At 44.5% G+C, this 18,170-nt stretch overlaps 1 long non-coding RNA gene across 1 annotated transcript; it reads right to left on the bottom strand.

Annotated features, from left to right (window-relative positions):
- Window positions 1–4,225: 4,225 nt before the first annotated feature.
- Window positions 4,226–17,950, bottom strand: LOC308659136. Its single transcript, XR_014024458.1, has 3 exons — window positions 17,858–17,950; window positions 15,630–15,773; window positions 4,226–4,605 (listed from the first exon to the last, which is right to left on the bottom strand). It is a non-coding gene; the product is annotated as an uncharacterized lncRNA (long non-coding RNA).
- Window positions 17,951–18,170: the final 220 nt, after the last annotated feature.

The raw sequence follows: 18,170 nt of genomic DNA, 5'->3' as shown, positions 1-18,170 counted from the left end.
CCATTCTTAGTTCAGCAAATACTTTTAGTCCATAACCCTAATATACTTTTCTAACAAGCAAATAACATCAATCTTAAATTGTGTTAAATATTAAAAAAAAACTTTCTTTCTCCTCTATGATAAATTTAATCCATTGACATTCTAATTTAAAAATTTAATCACCAATCTTAACGCCCCAAAGCTTTTGGAGCATGTCTGTCATGACCCCCAAAACTTCTTTGGACCGCGCCCCTCCCACATCTTCACTGTAAGTACACTTTGGAGATTCCATAACTTTCTGCTGGTCTTGCTCTTGCTCTCGTCTCGCTCTTCTTAGGGCGGCACGCGTCATCCTCTGGCCTCCTGCAACATCCGATGAAACTGTATCTTGATCCCCTCCAACACCATTGTCCTCTATCTGTCTATCTGCAACATCTTGAAGCTTTCCCTCGCCGTATCCCTTTACAGCTTCCAAAAATGATAGGGGGGTTGCTTTTAACACATTGCTATAAAAATCACGTGCCTGGGCCACAGTAACCAGACGATGTCTTTTACCTTCATGCGTCACCACCAGTCCAACTGGAATTTCCCATCTAAACTTAATATCACATTTCTTAAGTTCCTGTACAAGAAATGCAAAATCTTTCCTTCTCCTTAAAATCTTCGGAGGAATCTCTTTTAAAACCAAGACTTCTTGCTCAGCCACTACCAATTTAGTATCATAAGCAGCTTGAATGACTTCATCTCTAATTACTCTCTTTGTAAAATAGACCACCACATCTCTGGGTAACTTCCTCTGTCTTGCAATCCATGAATTTACACGAAAAATTTTGTCCATATTTCCCTCAATTTCAGATGCCGGCTGGCCCAATACCCCTTCCAGAGCCTCAGATATCAGCTGCTTTAAATCTTCTTTACAGTTCTCCTTTAAACCCCTGATTCTAATAGCATACTGCATCTGATGATACTGAACAAGGCTCAATTCTCCGTCCATTTTATCCCTTATATTTTCATTTTCTAATACCTTTGCTTCTAATATAGAGTTCTTTTGACTGAGATCCTTCACTTTTACATCCAGCTGTTGCACACATTCAGCTACAGATTCAATTATAGACAACATGTCCACCCTCATTGCTCTAAACTTCTCTTCCATCTTCTTCTCCAATTTCTCCATTTTCTCCTCCATTTTCTCCTCCAGCTTTTTCAACTTTTCATCCATCATGTCAGACATCAATTGTGAATGCTTTCCAAGAGCATCTTGTAAATCCTTAAGTGTCAATGTCGGAGGAGGTACAGGAGGAAGCAAAGCTTGCAATGAGGTCTGTTGCACCAGGGAAGACCCCGCACTCCGAAGAGCTTTAGAAGTTTTAGCCGCCATCTTCCCCCACTTTCACTTATTGCGCACTTTCACTTTAAAGCTATAAAATCCATTGAGCTAGAGAGTAAAGATAAGAGTCCACATCACCTTGACCTCCTGTACCGCTCTGCCTGCATCTTAACAATCAAAAGTATTTCCTTTTGGCAGGGGTGGTTGCTAACGCCTGGCTCTGCTCCATAAATCCCGGAGCAGGGGCGCTGCGCAGCTCGGAGCAACCCAGGCTTCGGGGGGCTCAATCCTTCAGCCGCCCAAACTCTCAGCTCAGGCGGCCCCGGAGAGCTCAACCCCTACCTGGGGCCTCACCCCCTCCTCTTCTCCCGAGGAGGGGGCTTCAAATCCATCTAAACAGCTGATCGGCGCTGTTTACGATGGAAAAACACAGCTGCGGAGCGGGCAGCCCAAAAACGGCTGTCTTCGGCGTCACGTCGCCACCGGAAGTCCAGAACAAACAGGTTTTGGATTAGTAAACGGAGAGGTAGACTGACCTTATATATGGAATTTTAAGATCTCTGCTGACTTGATTGGAATTCAGCTTTCTGAGATTACTTCATACCAGGATCTCCAAACATAGCAACTTTAAGACTTATGAATGTCAACTCCCAGAATTATCCAGCCAGCATGAGGAATTCTGGGAGCTAAAGTCCACAAGTCTTAAAGTTGCCAAGTTTGGAGATTCCTGGTTTATACCAACAACCCTGTGAGGTAGCTAATCGAGTTAAGTTATTCAGTGAATGCCAAAGCCAAATGGGACTTTGGATCTGTAGCTCAGGGCTTTTCAACCAGTGGTACGGGTACCACCTGTGGTACATTGGCACCTGGCAGGTGGTACATGACCATCCTAGAAAAGTGGTAGCGGAGGAGGGGAATGAACTGAACTGGTGGCAGCACCGCACAAGTCTGAGCGAGAGATGGCTGGAGCTGCAGGGCTGTCAGGGCTCAGCGGAAGCGCCAGGATCAGCGCTAGGCTCCAGCTGGAGCTCGGCGCTGATGCTGGTGCTTCTGCTGAGCCCAGAAGAAGCACCGATCAGCTGGAATGTTGTAGCATCTCCAGGGTCTTGTGGTTTACATTCAGATGCTTGGCAGCTGATTCATATTTATGATGGTCACAGTGTCCCAGGGTCATTTGAAGTGACCAAAACCTGCTGCAACTACCCAGCAGACGGGGGGAATATAAACCAACCCACCCCACCCCCGCTGCCAATCCTCAACAGAAATGCTCACAACAATGAAAACCTCGGACAGGAGGAAGAGTGTTGCCAAATGGGCAGGCAGGTGTCTTGCTCGGCTGTGGCTTGGGGGGCACTTTTTTCAGTGTGATTATAACTTTGAACAGTCACTAAGTGAACTGTCGTAAGTCGAGGATTACCTTACTTCATCACCTTTTTCCTTTTGGGGGGGTGGGACATCAAGTTTTTGACAACTTGCTAGGCGACTGGTGGTACTCGGATGTTGCCATATGCTAAAAGTGGTACAATGGGTGAAAAGGTTGAAAAGCCCCGCTGTAGCTCAACAATCATAAACCACTATTAGGAACAGCCACCTGGAGTCATTTTGAAGTTGAGGCCTTATAACTCCATTAAATTAAATTAAATTAAATTAAATTAAATTAAATTAAATTAAATTAAATTAAATTAAATTAAATTAAATTAAATTAAATTAAATTAAATTAAATTAAATTAAATTAAATTAAATTATTAAATTAAATTAACCTCACACCTGTCTCTAACCACTGCACCTTTTAATAAAACAAAGCTACTGGGAGAATAATTTATTATAAGGGCTTGGATTGGCTCTGATCCAACTGATTTGATCCCATTTGAATTAATAAAGACAAGTTTAGTTTAGTTTAGTTTTATTGTATTTGTATACCGCCCTTCTCCCGAAGGACTCAGGGCGGTGAACAGGGCATACATAAAAAAACAAGATACAAAAATGAAAAAAGAATTAAATAGTAGCCCAGCTAAAACAGTCGGTAATAATATATAATATAAAAAGTGCCTAGCTTTTTCAAAATAATAATAATGATGATGATGATGATGATGATGTTGGAAGGGACCTTAGAGGTCATCTAGTCCAACCCCCCCTGCTCACACAGGAAACCCTATACTATTTGAGATAAATGGCTGTCCACTTTCTTCTTAAAAACCTCCGGTGTTGGAGCATTCACAGCTTTTGGAGGCAGGTTGTTCCGCTGGTTAATTGTTCTAACTGTCAGGAAATTTCTCCTTAGTTCCAGGTTGCTTCTCTCTTTGGTTAGTTTCCATCTGTTGCTTCTTGTCCTGCCTTTTTGTGCATGCAGAATGCCCTTCCAAACACATTCTGTTCAGTTTGATTTTCCAGTTCAGGTTAGGTAGTCGGTTTATACCAGGGATTTGATCACAGAACCGAGAAGCATAGAACTGGAAGGACCTGTTTTGCCCTTCAAATCCAACTTTCAACCCAGTTTAGGAATTTTACTACATCAGGCATCCTGCATCTTATATCTATGCATTTTGGTTGGCATTTTATCTTCTTTCATTTGTCAAACCAGTGTTTCTCAATGTTGACAACAGGAAGATGTGGGGACTTCAACTCCCAGAATTCCCCAACTGGCATGGAATTCTGGGAGTTGAAGTCCACATATCCTCAAGCTGCATGGAACATGGAATATAGAATCACAAGCAGGAAGGGACCTTGGAGGTTTTCTAGTCCAACTGCCTGCTCAAGGTAGGAGTCTTATACCATCCAGTCAAATGGTTGTCCAGTCTATTTTTGAACATTTCCAGTGATGGAGCAGTCACAACTCCAGCCAGCATGCTATTCCATTGATCATAAAAATCCACCATCTTCCTTACTTATCCATTCATGAAAAGTCAGATGGGAGAGGAGCCCATTAACCCCAAGAGATACCACATTCACAATGTCTTTCTTTTTTTTATTCATTTTTCCCATACATACAGTACTAATTTTGCAACCAACATGCTGTCTGAGTTTACGTGCTGATACATATTTAATTCCTAATCCTTTCTTTTTTTCCTCCTACCCATGGTAAAATAAATCCCAAGTTTGATAATAGTCCGTTTCTTCTTTTTCTTTCAGTCTCATAGTCAATCTGTCCATCTCTGCGCATTCTAGTATTTTTTTAATTATTTCTTCATCTGATGGGATTCCTTCATTTTTCCAGTGTTGCACTAATGTAATTCTTGCCGCTGTTATGACATGCAAAGTCAAGTATAAGCTTTATTTATTAGTCTTTTCTGGCATTATACCTAATAGAAAAAATTCAGATTTAAAATCAACATGTTCTCCTAACATCTGTTCTAGCCAAATATGTATCTTTTTCCAATAATTCTTTACTTTTTCACATGTCCACCAAATATGATTATACGTGCCTGACTTATGTTTACATTTCCAACATCTATCTGACATATTTTTAAATATTTTGCTAATCTTGCTGGTGGCAAGTGCCATCTATAAAACATTTTGTATAACTTTTCTTTATAGGAAATCGACATTGTCAATGTATAGTTTCTTTCCCATAAATTTTGCCATTTTTCTAGTTCTACATTATAACCAACATTTTTCGCCCATCTTATCTTTGTTTCTTTAACTTGTTCACTTTCCATTTCTAAACTTAATAAAAAATTACACATTTTCTTAGTTTTTCATCTGAAGTCAACAACGTCTTATCAATCACAGTTTGTTCCTTATAAAATCCATACATTTTAACATCTCTATCATATCTAGTTTGTATTTCTAAATATGTCCACCACATTAGGTTGACACCCTGATTTTCCATTACTTGTTTAGATTTTAAATTTCCTTCAGAGTTTAGAATATCTCTATATGTCCAGATTTTTCCAAAGTCCACTAAATTTGGGTGTACAAATACTTTCATTGTTGACAACCACCCTGGAATTTTTAAATATATTTTACTTTTTATTTTTTCCCATGTTGCTAACAGTGCATTTCTTATATAATGATTTTGGAAATATTGATGAACTCTATTTTTTCCATACCATAAAAAAGCATGCCATCCCGTTGTTAATAAGGCTCCCCTTGTCCGGGATCTAGTTGAGGGTGAGCAGGCGGACCTGGCTTGCATCACGGAGACTTGGTTGGGCCCAGAGGGTGGTGTTCCTTTGATTGATCTTTGCCCACCAGGTTTCCGGGTGCTACACCGGCCTCGGGCTCAAGGTAGGGGCGGGGGAGTGGCGGTAGTTATTAGGGAGACCTTGTGTCCGCGGGAGACCACCGTTCCCCAGATAGTCGGGTGTGAGTCTCTCTTTTTGAGATGTGGTCCTGGGGCGCAGTTGGGCTTGCTGCTGGTGTACCTTTCGCCTAGTCGCACAGCGGCAGCCCTGCCTGAGCTACTCGATGTCCTCTCGGGGTTGGTGATTGAGTTCCCCAAACTTATAGTTTTGGGTGACTTCAATCTACCATCCCTAGGAGGATCATCTGAGTTAGCTCGGGAGTTCATGGCTTCCATGATGGCCATGGACCTGACGCAAGTAATTCTTGGACCGACTCATGAGGGAGGCCACACCCTTGACTTGGTTTTCTTATCTGGACGGTGGTTTGATGATCTTGGTGGGGGCTCTCCAACTGTTATGCCCCTGTCATGGACCGATCATCACCTCCTGCGGCTGGTCTTCCGTTTTGCCACCCCCCGCCGTGGTTGTACGGAGCCAACTAGATGGTACCGCCCCAGGCGCTTAATGGATCCTGATAGGTTCCCGGCAGCGCTGGGGTCCCCACCTGCCTCCGTTGCTCACAACTCGGCGGATGCCTTAGTGGAAGCCTGGGAAAGGGCGGCCACAGAGGCACTTGACCGAGTTGTACCCTTGCGGCCCCTGACCTGGTGCAGATCCCAGCGAGCTCCGTGGTTCTCCGTGGAGCTTCGGGAGATGAAGCGTCGGAGACGGGGCCTAGAGAGCTGTTGGAGGTCCAGCCGATCCGAATCCGACCGGTTGCGACTAAGAACCCACATTAGGTCTTATCTCGCAGCGATGAGGGCGGCGAGGTCTAATTACTTCTCCGCCCTCATCACGTCCACAGATAATCGCCCGGCCGCCCTGTTTAGGGTGACCCGCTCCCTCCTTAATCAGGAGGTGAGGGAGGAACCCTTGCAGGGCCGTGCCGAGGAGTTTAGTCAACATCTGTTGGATAAAATCGCTCGGATTCGGACTGGTCTGGACTCCAACTGGGCAGAGTCTGACGATCAGGACACGGGCGGTCTTGTCGATGTTATCTGGGAGGAGTTTGATTCTGTGACCCCTGAGGAAGTGGACAGGATTATGGGGAGGTTGAGCTCCACCACATGTTTATTGGACCCGTGCCCTTCCTGGCTGGTCTATGCAGCTCGGGAGGGGACACGAGGCTGGTTCCAGGCGGTTATATCTGCTTCTTTGAGTGAGGGTAATTTCCCCACCGTCTTGAAGGAGGCGGTGGTGAGACCTCTCCTCAAGAAGCCTGCCTTGGACCCAGCTGTGTTAAATAACTTTCATCCGGTCTCCAACCTTTGCTTTCTTGCGAAGGTTGTTGAGAGTGTGGTGGCGCATCAGCTCCCTCTGGTCCTGGATGAAGCGGATTATCTAGACCCGTGCCAATCGGGTTTCAGGCCAGGGTACAGCACGGAGACGGCATTGGTCGCTCTGGTGAATGATCTCTGGAGGGCCCGGGACAGGGGATATTCCTCTGTCCTAGTCCTTTTAGACCTCTCGGCGGCTTTCGATACCATCGACCATGGTATCCTGCTGCGGCGTCTCAGGGGATTGGGAGTGAGAGGCACAGTTTTTCGGTGGTTCTCCTCCTATCTCCTGGGACGTTTGCAGTCGGTGTTGGCAGGGGGGCAGAGGTCGACCCCAAGGTCTCTCGTTTGTGGAGTTCCTCAGGGGTCGGTCCTCTCGCCTCTCCTGTTCAACATCTACATGAAACCGCTGGGTGAGATCATTCGTGGTTTTGGAGTTGGGTATCATCAGTATGCTGATGATACCCAGCTTTTCATTTCGACCCCAAACCACCCCAGTGATGCCCTCGACGTGATGTCCCGTTGCCTGGAGGCGGTTCGGGTCTGGATGGGGAGGAACAGATTTCAGCTCAACCCTGATAAGACTGAGTGGCTGTGCATTCCGGCATCCCGGGATATTCAGAATATTCCACCTCTTTCCATGGGGGGTGAGCTTTTACCCCCTGTAGATAGGGCTCGCAACTTGGGAGTCCTCCTAGATTCGCGGCTTACTCTGGAAGATCATATAGTGGCTGTGACTAGGGGGGCTTTCGCCCAGGTTTGCCTGGTGCGCCAGCTGCGGCCCTATCTGGACCGGGATGCCCTGTGTACGGTCATTCATGCGCTCGTGACCTCTCGTCTGTTCTCTACATGGGGCTTCCCTTGAAGACCACTCGGAGGCTCCAACTGGTACAGAATGCAGCCGCGAGAGTTGTCTTGGGAGTCTCCTGGTACTCCCATGTTACACCTTTGCTCCGCGAGCTGCATTGGTTACCAGTTGTCTTCCGGGTGAGATTCAAGGTTCTGGTAATGGTTTTTAAAGCCCTACATGGCATGGGTCCGGAGTACCTTGGGGATCACCTGCTGCCGGCGTCAACCTCCCTCCGCCCTGTGCGTTCCCACAGAGAGGGCCTCCTCAGGGTGCCTCCGGTCAGAGAATGTCGGCTGGTGGCCCCCAGGGGGAAGGCCTTCTCTGTGGGCACTCCGGCTTTATGGAATCAGCTGCCAGTCGAGCTCCGGATGGCACCTGACCTTCGCTCCTTCCGACGCAGTCTGAAGACCCATCTATTTGAACAAGCCGGCCTGGCCTGATGGGGGATGTGTTGGGGTTTTAATGGGGTTTTTTATATTACTATTGATTGTTTTAGCTGGGCTCCTATTTAATTCTTTTTAATTTTTGTATTCTGTATTTTTTATATGTGCCCTGTTCACCGCCCTGAGTCCTTCGGGAGAAGGGCGGTATACAAATATAATAAAATAAAATAAAAAAAAATAATTGTAAATCATGCCCCTCCAGATATAACAATCTTTTGTTTTTAAGAATTATCCATTCTTTTACCCATGTTAATACAAATGCTTGATAGTATAGAACGGGGCAACCTCGGCTCTTTTATGACTCGTGGACTTCAACTCCCAGAATTCCTGAGTCAGCTGACTCAGGAGTTCTGGGAGTTGAAGTCCACGAGTCATAAAAGAGCTGAGGTTGCCTACCCCTGGTATAGAACCCACTCCGGTAGGCCAAATCCTCCATTTTCCTTGGCATCTTGTAACAATTTCCGCTTAATTCTAGCTTGCTTTCTTTGCCAAACAAATTTCAAAATTAGTGAGTTCAAATCTTCAAAAAAAAATTCTCCAATTTTATAGGTATTGTTTGAAATTGAAATAAGATTTTCTGTAGTAAATTCATTTTCACTGTGGCAATTCTTCCTAATATTGATAATTGCAAGTTTTTCCATTTTTCCAAATCCAGTTTTAAGTCAATAATTTTGTGTAATTATCTTCTTTTATCGTCGAACATCTTGCTGTTAACTGTATCCCTAGATATTTAACCTTTTTAACTATCTGCAATTCTGTCTTTTCTGATATTTGTTTTTTTGTTTTTTTACTTATCTATTGCTAAGCACATTGATTTGTGCTTCTTAGATTGTAAGCCGCCCTGAGTCTTCGGAGAAGATATAAATGGGATTAAAATAAATAAAATAAATAAATAAATAAAATAAATAAATAAAAATAAAAATAAGGTTTTTAACTATTACTTTAGGTTTTTTCTCTATTTATTTTCAGTCCTGCCATTTCTCCATACTGTTCTATCTTTCCCAATAGTTTAGGAATCATCTCCAAAGGTTCTTCTAAAATAAACACCAAATCATCAGTAAATGCTTGTAGTTTATATATTTCACCTTTTATTTCTAATCCTTTAATTTCTATATCTTGCCTAATATTTCTACTCAAAACTTCCAAAGTGAAGATGAATAACAGTGGGGATAGTGGATATTGTCTTTCTATTACCTCCTCCAACCCTCCAATCTAGCTGATCTTAGTTGGTAACAGGTTGCTGGAAATGATGGACTTGTATTTCCTAGTTCTAGAACTTCAATTCCACATTTCCACAGTTCTGCTGAAACACCCCATATATCCCGTTCAGAAGCGAGCTGTGAGCAATTCAGTTTTGCCCCAAGGCAGACAGAAACATTGACGCTAGCAAGGCATTCATTTAATTTTCCAGCAACTTCCACAGTATAAATGCTTATTGCCTTTGTACTTCTATTGGAGAAGCAAGGTTGTTATCTGGAGAGCTTTAAGCTTTGTAGCATCCAAAATTTAAACACCTGCAATTGAAATATAAGAAAGAGATCTGATGGTTAAGATTTATACCATCCAGGGTGTCCCAAGAGGTGGGTTAATACAAAAACAAAAAACAAAACAACCCCTCAAGGTGGGGTTTCAATTATACCCTTAACATCTGTGGCAAGAAAGGTCATAAATGGAGCAAATCTCACTTAACAAATGTCTCACTTAACAACAGAAATTTTGGGCTCAATTGTGGTCGTAAGTTATAAAATAAAAAATAAAAATAAAAAATAAAAGTCGTATCTGTTGGAGAAAGAACTGCATATAACAATATCTTGCTTTTTCTCGTTGGAAAGTTGTTAATGGATCTGTCCTCTCAGGGAAGGGAGGCCCCCAAAATAGTTATATTAATCCCAAGTTACGATATCACAAGTACTGCCATACTGCCCTTGATAGTGTATTCAGAAAGATGAGATATAAAGGATAATATTTTTAAAAAGGAATGAGAATTGCTCTCTGTCTCTGGTTTGGTATATTACCACTAGGTGGCAATACAGGGACATATAAATAATTTGGAAAAGTTAGGAGAATGCTTAACACTGTATCTTTAAATAGTTCAGTGGCAGGTAGGAGTCTCACAGGTGAGGTTTGCCCATCACTAAGGTAGGAGTCAAGCATGGGAGAAAAAGCTGCAGAATATTAGTCAATAGGGAGCAAATCATTTGAAAGAAGAGCACAATTCAGAAGAGCTACCGTATAAATAAAACGTATTAACTTCAAACACCGCTCTCTAGAAGGCCAGATCCTGAAGCTGAAACTCAAATACTTTGGCCACCTAATGAGAAGGAAGGACTCACTGGAGAAGAGCCTAATGCTGGGAAAGATCGAGGGCAAGAGAAGAAGGGGACGACAGAGAATGAGGTGGCTGGATGGAGTCACTGAAGCAGTAGGCGTGAGCTTAAATGGACTCCAGAAGATGGTAGAGGACAGGAAAGCCTGGAGGAACGTTGTCCGTGGGATCGGACACGACTTCGCAACTAACAACAACAACAAAAACCTCAAACAGAATAACAGCATTGGAAGTGACCTTGAAGGTTTTCTAGTTCAATCTCCTGTTCAGGCAGGACACCCTATATCACTTCAGACAAACAGCTGACCAGTTTTTTCTTAAAAGCCTCTAGTGATGGAGCACCCACAACTTCTGAAGGCAAGCCATTCCACTGGTTAATTGTTCTCACCATTCAGAAATTTTTCCTTAGTTCTAGTTGGCTTCCCTCCTTGATTAGTTTCCATCCATTGCTTTTTGTCTTGCTTTCTGGTGCTTTTTGAAAATAGGTTGACCCCCCTCTTCTTTGTGGTAGCCCCTCAAATATTGGAACACTGCTATCATGTCACCCCTAGTCCTTCTCTTCATTAAACTACACATACCCAACTCCTGCAACTGCTCTTCCTATGTTTTAGCCTCCAGCCCTCTAATCATCTTGGTTGCTCTTCTCTGCACTCTTTTCAGATTCTCAACATCTTTTTTTTATAATATGGTGACCAAAACTGGATAAAGTATTTTAAGCGTGGTCTTACTAAGGCTTTATAAAGCGGTGCTAGTATTTCACATGATCTTGATTCTATCTTTCTTTAATGCAGTCTAGGGACGTGGTGGCTCAGTGGGTTAGGACGCTGAGCTTGTCGATCAGAAGGTCGGCAGTTTGGCGGGTCAAATCCCGAGTGCCGCATAACAGAGTGAGCGCCTGTTACTCGTCCCAGCTTCTGCCAACCTAGCAGTTCGAAAGCACGTAAAAATGCAAGTAGAAAAATAGGGACCACTACGGTGGGAAGGTAACAGCGTTCCGTGCGCCTTTGGCATGTAGTCATGCCGGCCACATGACCACGGAGACGTCCTCGGACAAGCGCTGGCTCTTCGGCTTTGAAACGGAGATGAGCACCGGCCCCTAGAGTCGGAAACGACTAGCACGCATGTGCGGGGGAACCTTTACCTTTACCTTATTTTAGGATTGAATTGTATGTTTGGGCTGCTGCTGCTGCTCACTGCTGGCTGATGATTAAGTGATTGTCCACTAGGACTCCAAGATCCCTCTTACAGTTACTGCTGTTGAATCAGTTTCCTCTAATCTGTAGCTGTACATTTGTTTTTTCTTCTCTAAGTTTAAAACGTTAGTTTTCTCTACATTGAATTTCATTTTGCTAGATAGGGCCCAGTGCTCATGTCTGTCGAGATCCATCTTGATCTTAAGCCTATCTTCTGGGGTGTTGGCTATTCCTGCCAGTTTAGTGTCATCTGCAGATCTGATGAGTTCCCCTTCTATTCCCTCATCTAAATCGTTTATGAAGATGTTGAAGAGTACTGGACCTAAAATGGAGCCTTGGGGTACTCCACTGCTTACTTCCCTCCATGTAGATGTAGTTCCATTAAGGACTACACGTTGAATACAATTTGTCAGCTAGTTACAAATCCATTTGGTGGTGATGCTGTCTATCCCAATTTATTTTTTTTTAAATTTACTGAGAAGTAGGTTGTGGTCTACTTTGTCAAATGACTTATTGAAACCCAAGTATGTTATATCCACTGCATTTCGCTGGTCCACTAATTTAATCACTTTGACAAAGAGTGAAATAAGATTTGTTTGGCATGACTAGCAATATCACTTTGGAAGAATATCATTGATAGTATATGATGAGTTGTCCCTTCACTGCATAATTCTTAGAAAATCTCTGATCATCAAGCAAGACAGTAGATTTGAACTGGCAAAACCCCAGTTTACTATTTCCACATCCTACTAAGGTCACTCTGCAAACACTGGCTAATGCAGGAAACTGACCTAGCCAATTTTTTCTCTGGAGCAGAAAATTTCATGTTGTTTGTTTGTAGGGCAAACAAGTTAGCAAACAGCTAAATAGAGCCTCCTTGCCCAGGAATCATCTATACTTGATATCAAAAAGAAGCTAAGGATGTCACATACTAGTTGGTATGTATGTGGATTCTTTTCCAGGAAGTCTACGGTGAGTAAGCCCATTTCAGTGGAGAGTCTGATGATTGGTTTCATTCATAAACCTCTGTAGCTGGTAAAGTATCAAAGATCTTGTCCTTCAGAAAGGAGGGACAACAATAGGAGGCGGGGGGGGGGACAGTAAGGCTAAAGGAGACAATTAATGGTTAAAGCCCAGAAACTGGGAGACAGTGAGTTCTAATCCTGCCTTATGCGTGAAAGCCAGCTGGGGGACTCTGGGCCCTTCACCAGGAGACTGTGAGTTCTAGTCCTGCCTTTCATGCCTTAGGAATCCCAAAGGTGCTTTTTCAGGAGGCAACTGGACTTTCCTGTTTTTCTTTGAAGACCTTTCGCTTCTCATCCAAGAAGCTTCTTCAGCTCTGACTGGATGGTGGGGAATGGAAGGATTTATATTCCTTGCAGACAGCTGGTCATTTGCATTCTTTTAGAGAGTGATTGAGGCCACTTGGAGTTTTATCTGTATCCTCAGGGTCACCTCAGTAGTGCAGAAACCATTTGAGCTTCAGTTTGAGAGGCAGGCAACAGACTCATCCCCAACAGCCTGTGCCTGTCTTCAACAGTGAAGGGACACAGGGTGGAAAACATCCTGCAGCCAAGAAGGCTCCACACCCATTTGCCTTATTCAGGTGACCCTGGGGACACAGGTAAACTTCCAAATGGCTTCAACGACTCTCTAAAAGAATGCAAATCACCAGCTGTCTGCAAGGAATATAAATCCTTCCATTCCCCACCATCCAGTCAGAGCTGAAGAAGCTTCTTGGATGAGAAGCGAAACATCTTCAAAGAAAAACAAGAAAGCCCACTTGCCTCCTGAAAAAAGCACCTATGGGACATCCATGACCTGGATGACTGAAACTCTCCACAGACGTTCCTTAGGCATGAATCTGACTGGGTAACTTTGGGCAAATCACCAGGAGGCAGTGAGTTCCTGCCTTGCCTTAGGCATGAAAAGTGACTGGGTAACGTGGGCCAAGCATCAAGAGACTGTGAGTTCTAGTCCTGCTTTAGGCACAAAAGCCAGCCTGACTTTGGGCCATCATTCTCTCTCATCCCAACCCACCTCTCAGGGGAAAATAAGGGGAGGAAGGAGTATAAGGTATGCTTGCCAACCAGAGTTATTTGTAGAGTAACAAACACTTTCATTTTAGAATCCCAAAGTTGCTGCCTGCAAGTTTGATCGTTGCTAGTATAACATTTTTGATGTTGTGTTCTCACAGTGAGAACAAGTAATAAGTGGAACAACTTTGTGTGTGTGTGTGACAGAGAGAGAGAGAGAGAGAGAGAGAGAGAGAGAGAGAGAGAGAGAGAGAGAGAGAGAGAGAGAGAGAGAGAGAGAGAGAGAGAGTGTCAAGATAGTAATTATGTTCACACAGTTGGGGCTACCATATTTTGATTCCCCTCTGGGGACAGCCATGCAAATTGGGGGAGGGGAACACATATTTAGGGAAGCGGTGGCTCAGTGGGTTAGGACGCTGAGCTTGTCGATCAGAAGGTCGGCAATTTTGCGGATCGAATCCCGAGTGCCGCGTAACAGAGTGAGCGCCTGTTACTCGTCCCAGCTTCTGCTAACCTAGCAGTTCGAAAGCATGTAAAAATGCAAGTAGAAAAATAGGGACCACTACGGTGGGAAGGTAACAGCGTTCCGTGTGCCTTTGGCATCTAGTCATGCCGGCCACATGACCACGGAGACGTCCTCGGACAAGCGCTGGCTGTTCAGCTTTGAAACGGAGATGAGCACCAGCCCCTAGAGTCAGAAACGACTAGCACGCATGTGCGGGGGAACCTTTACCTTTACTTTTAACAAAGGCAGGATAAAAAAATCTGATAAATAAATAAGGCATATATAATAAAAGTCCTATTAGATTTCAGTAACCTGGAATTTGGCATTTCATCCACTGAAGAAATTCACAAAGGGGAAAAAAAAGGGCTTTTCTGGCATCACGTCAAGCAAGATTACAGAGGATAGGATTCATCTACAGCAGGATTGTTCACAATCCTGCACCAGTTGTGTCTGGTCAAACGGTCTTGCGATGAGCTGGAGGCATCATACAAGCTGAGCAAATTAAGCAGGTGGCCATGGAGAGGACCAAGCAAGGAAGAACGGTGCAGGGAGAAAATCCCACCAGCAGAGGTCGGGGACAGGCCACTAAGTGGCAACTGGGACCTCTGCCAAGGAGGATTCCAAAAAGCAAGTTTTTGTGTGAGTTTTTTTTTTCAACACACACACACACACACACACACACACACACACACACAAAGCAACTATGGGGCCTGTTGTTTCATTCAGGGGAAATAACCTTCTCCCTATTTAAGGAGAGCTGAGAAACCAAGAAGAATAAGAAATACAAATTAACTTATGTAGATGGGAGCTGATATTTCTAGATAAGATTTTATAAAAAATAGAGGAACAGCACCCCCACCCCCACCCCCACCCTTGCACCAGGGCACAGGTGAACACTATGCAAATGCATCTGGATTTACAACACAACATCAAAAATGTTATACTAGCAACAATCAAACTTGCAGGCAGCAACTTTGGGATTCTAAAATGCCAGTGCAAATCCAGACTCTTTTCAGATTGCAGCTGACCTCTCAGAATATTTTTTCTTCTTTTTAAGTTTCTCCCCTAAGCTATCCACTTTCATTTCTACCCTACAAGTCACTTGCGAACAAGACTTGGAAAGTTAAGAAACTAAATACTCAAACACTTTTAGGTGCCTAGAGTTGCAACAGAAGAAGATGCCTGCTGGGTCTCTGCATGAGTCTGTTCTCCACCCTCTCTTTCCCATCGTTCTCTTCTGCAGGTGGGACATTTGACTTTGTCTTTTCCATCTAGAATAACCAAAGAGAAGGATGCCTGTTACATCTCTGCATGAGTTCCTGCTCTGGTCTTCCTTCCTTCCAATTAATTTTTGGGGAATAATTTTTCTGGCTTCTGCATACCTTTTCAAATGCACAAATGCATACAAACCTTCTCTTCTTCCAGAATTTCCACCGTACCTCATGACAGTTGTAAGACAAGGCTTCCATGGGACCAGACCCGATTTTATGACTTCCTTGCTCTGGTCGTTAAGTGAAGCAACGTATGCTTAGGAGTGATTTTTGCTGAAAGTGGCTGAAAAGATGAGAAACCAGTAAAAACATTGTAAATCTGATCACAGAAGACTGCAGCCAGCTGCAAAAGCGAGCTGCTTGCCAAGCATCCGAAATGCAGACATGCGACTCTGTGTGTGTGTGTGTGTGTGTGTGTGTGTGTGCGCGCGTGCAGTCAATGTAACTCTGGAATTAGGTTATAAGTAGAATTTGTGGAGTCTGTCATAGTTTCACATGGTCATTAAGCAGATAGTCATTAAGCGAGGACTACCTGTATCATTGCATCCAAGAGGGTTCGGTTCTCTAAATATTCCAAAGAACTCTCAGAATAATCTACTTTTCAGAGGAGTCTGCCTGCCGCATCTCTGCATGCACACATCTGCTTTGGCTTCCCGCCTCTTTCACTCACCGTCCTTTTGAAGAAGGGGGCAATTCTGGTGACCCAGAGTATGTTGGGGGGGTTGTTTCTTTAGTTTTTAACCCCCCACACTCCCTTTTATATTCCACTGCTTTCTGATCAACTCAGAACAGTAACACACAAAGGAGAGGGTAGCTTTTCCTAGAAGAGATTGCCTTCAATTTGGCACATTTTAAATTATCCCCCCCCCTTTTCCTGCCTAAGCTTGAAGCAGGCCTCCAGTTTCAAAGGCGGGGGTGGGGGGGGGAGCGAAGGAAAGAGCCAGGAGACCAATCTTTTCTTTGCTCCATTCGGTCGAATGCACAGGAATGCGTTCCTCCCCCGCCCGCCCCCCCCCCCGCCCCCATATCCTGTGCCACTGGGCACAGGCTCTGAAATCTGGCACAGGTTCAACTTCCTGATGGGAATCTACCGAACCCTCAAGCGAAGCTTGGAGTGCTTGCCCACGTACACGCACACATACACAACCTCCACAATCCAATTGCCTTTCCCGCCCCCTCCATCCAAACCAAGGTTCCTCGTTAAAAAGTACTTGGCAAAGATAAATAGTGATCCAATAAAATACTGGAAGTCTTTGCTCTCCATTCCCACCCCCCTGGAGAAGGCGAGCTTTTGGAAGGGGACCAGCCATCCTGGGGAAGGGGGTGGTGGACGCCATTTCTGGGAGCAGGGGGGAGCGCAAGGGAGGGGAGCCTGCCTGTTTAATGAGCAACAGCTGTAGCCAACCCTTTAATCCGTGCAGAGTTTGAGGACAAGCTGTCCTGCAGATTATATAAACCGCCTCTCCTCTGTTTATTTAATTCGGTGGCTTTTTTTTTCTCTCTCTCTCTTTCTCTCTTTCTCTCTTGTGCTCTCTTGTACTCTCTTGTAACACTGATTTACCCGCAGGGCCAATGGCAGAGGGGGGAGTGGCAGGGCACCAGGGGGCAGGGAGGGCACAAGGGAGCAGGCGGTCGGCCCCTCTGCCGTGTTCCCCCCCTTCCAGCTGTTTGTGACCTCTTGCTGCACCCTCCGAAGGCTTTTTCCAAGGAAACCTTGACAGCTGTGTAGAAACCTTCTCCCTGCAGACAATAAACACCGCAATGATGGGGGTCATTTGCTCTCTCTGTGTCTCTCTCCTCCCTCCCTCCCAGATTGCAACATTTCCTGCTGGTGGGGAATGGATCCAGATGCATGAAAACACACAAGGACTGAGGCCATTTGAGGCCTGGCTTTCCACTAACCCCAGATAGAGAATACATCTGGCCAAAACTGGCAAGAAAACCCCCACTCACCGGGCATCAGGGCCGGATTGGTGTAATGATTAAGGTGTTGGCCTACAAGCCAGGGACCGTGAGTTCTAGTCTGACCTTAGGCATGAAAGCTGGCTGGGTGACTTTGGGCCAATCGCCAGGAGACTGTGAGTTCTAGTCTGACCTTAGGCATGAAAGACGGCTGGGTAGCTTTGGGCCAATCACCAGGAGACTGTGAGTTCTAGTAAAATCATAGAACATAGAATCATAGGGCTGTAAGGCACCTGCCTTAGGCATTGCCTTTAGTTACTTATCCAAATAATAAAGGCAGTATTTTAAACAATCTAATAAATCCAGAGGGACGCAGTGTCAGCTGTGGCTTTCAACTCTTCTAAAATTTGGAAGATTTTGTAGCGTCTGTCTTTCTGGGAATGAAATTCTAGGATTTCTGCCAACCTCTCTTCTTGGAGCTGGGCTTCCTTGCCAGACTGCTTGCCTTTGTCGACTTCCTTCTTCCTTTTTCTCAGAAAGCTTTCCACTTCCACCCTGCCATGCACAAACATTCCTCCCCATCCTTGCTGAAAGCTGCAATTACAGGAAATTAAAAAAAAATGGAGGTGGGTGGGGAGGAAATGTCATCTGGAATTAATAAGCTACTTCCTGCAGCTACAAGTCCACCGTTGTGGGGTATTTGCAGCTTTGTTCTCACAAGGGCTTGTGTGGCAGATACCAAAGAGATGTCCTCATTTCCCCTTTGACGGCATCAAAA

The sequence above is a fragment of the Vipera berus genome (assembly GCF_964194415.1).
Source record: "Vipera berus genome assembly, chromosome: 1".
Classification (NCBI taxonomy): domain Eukaryota; kingdom Metazoa; phylum Chordata; class Lepidosauria; order Squamata; family Viperidae; genus Vipera; species Vipera berus.
Note: the sequence above shows the minus strand (reverse complement) of the source record. Positions and strands in the feature narration are given on the sequence as shown.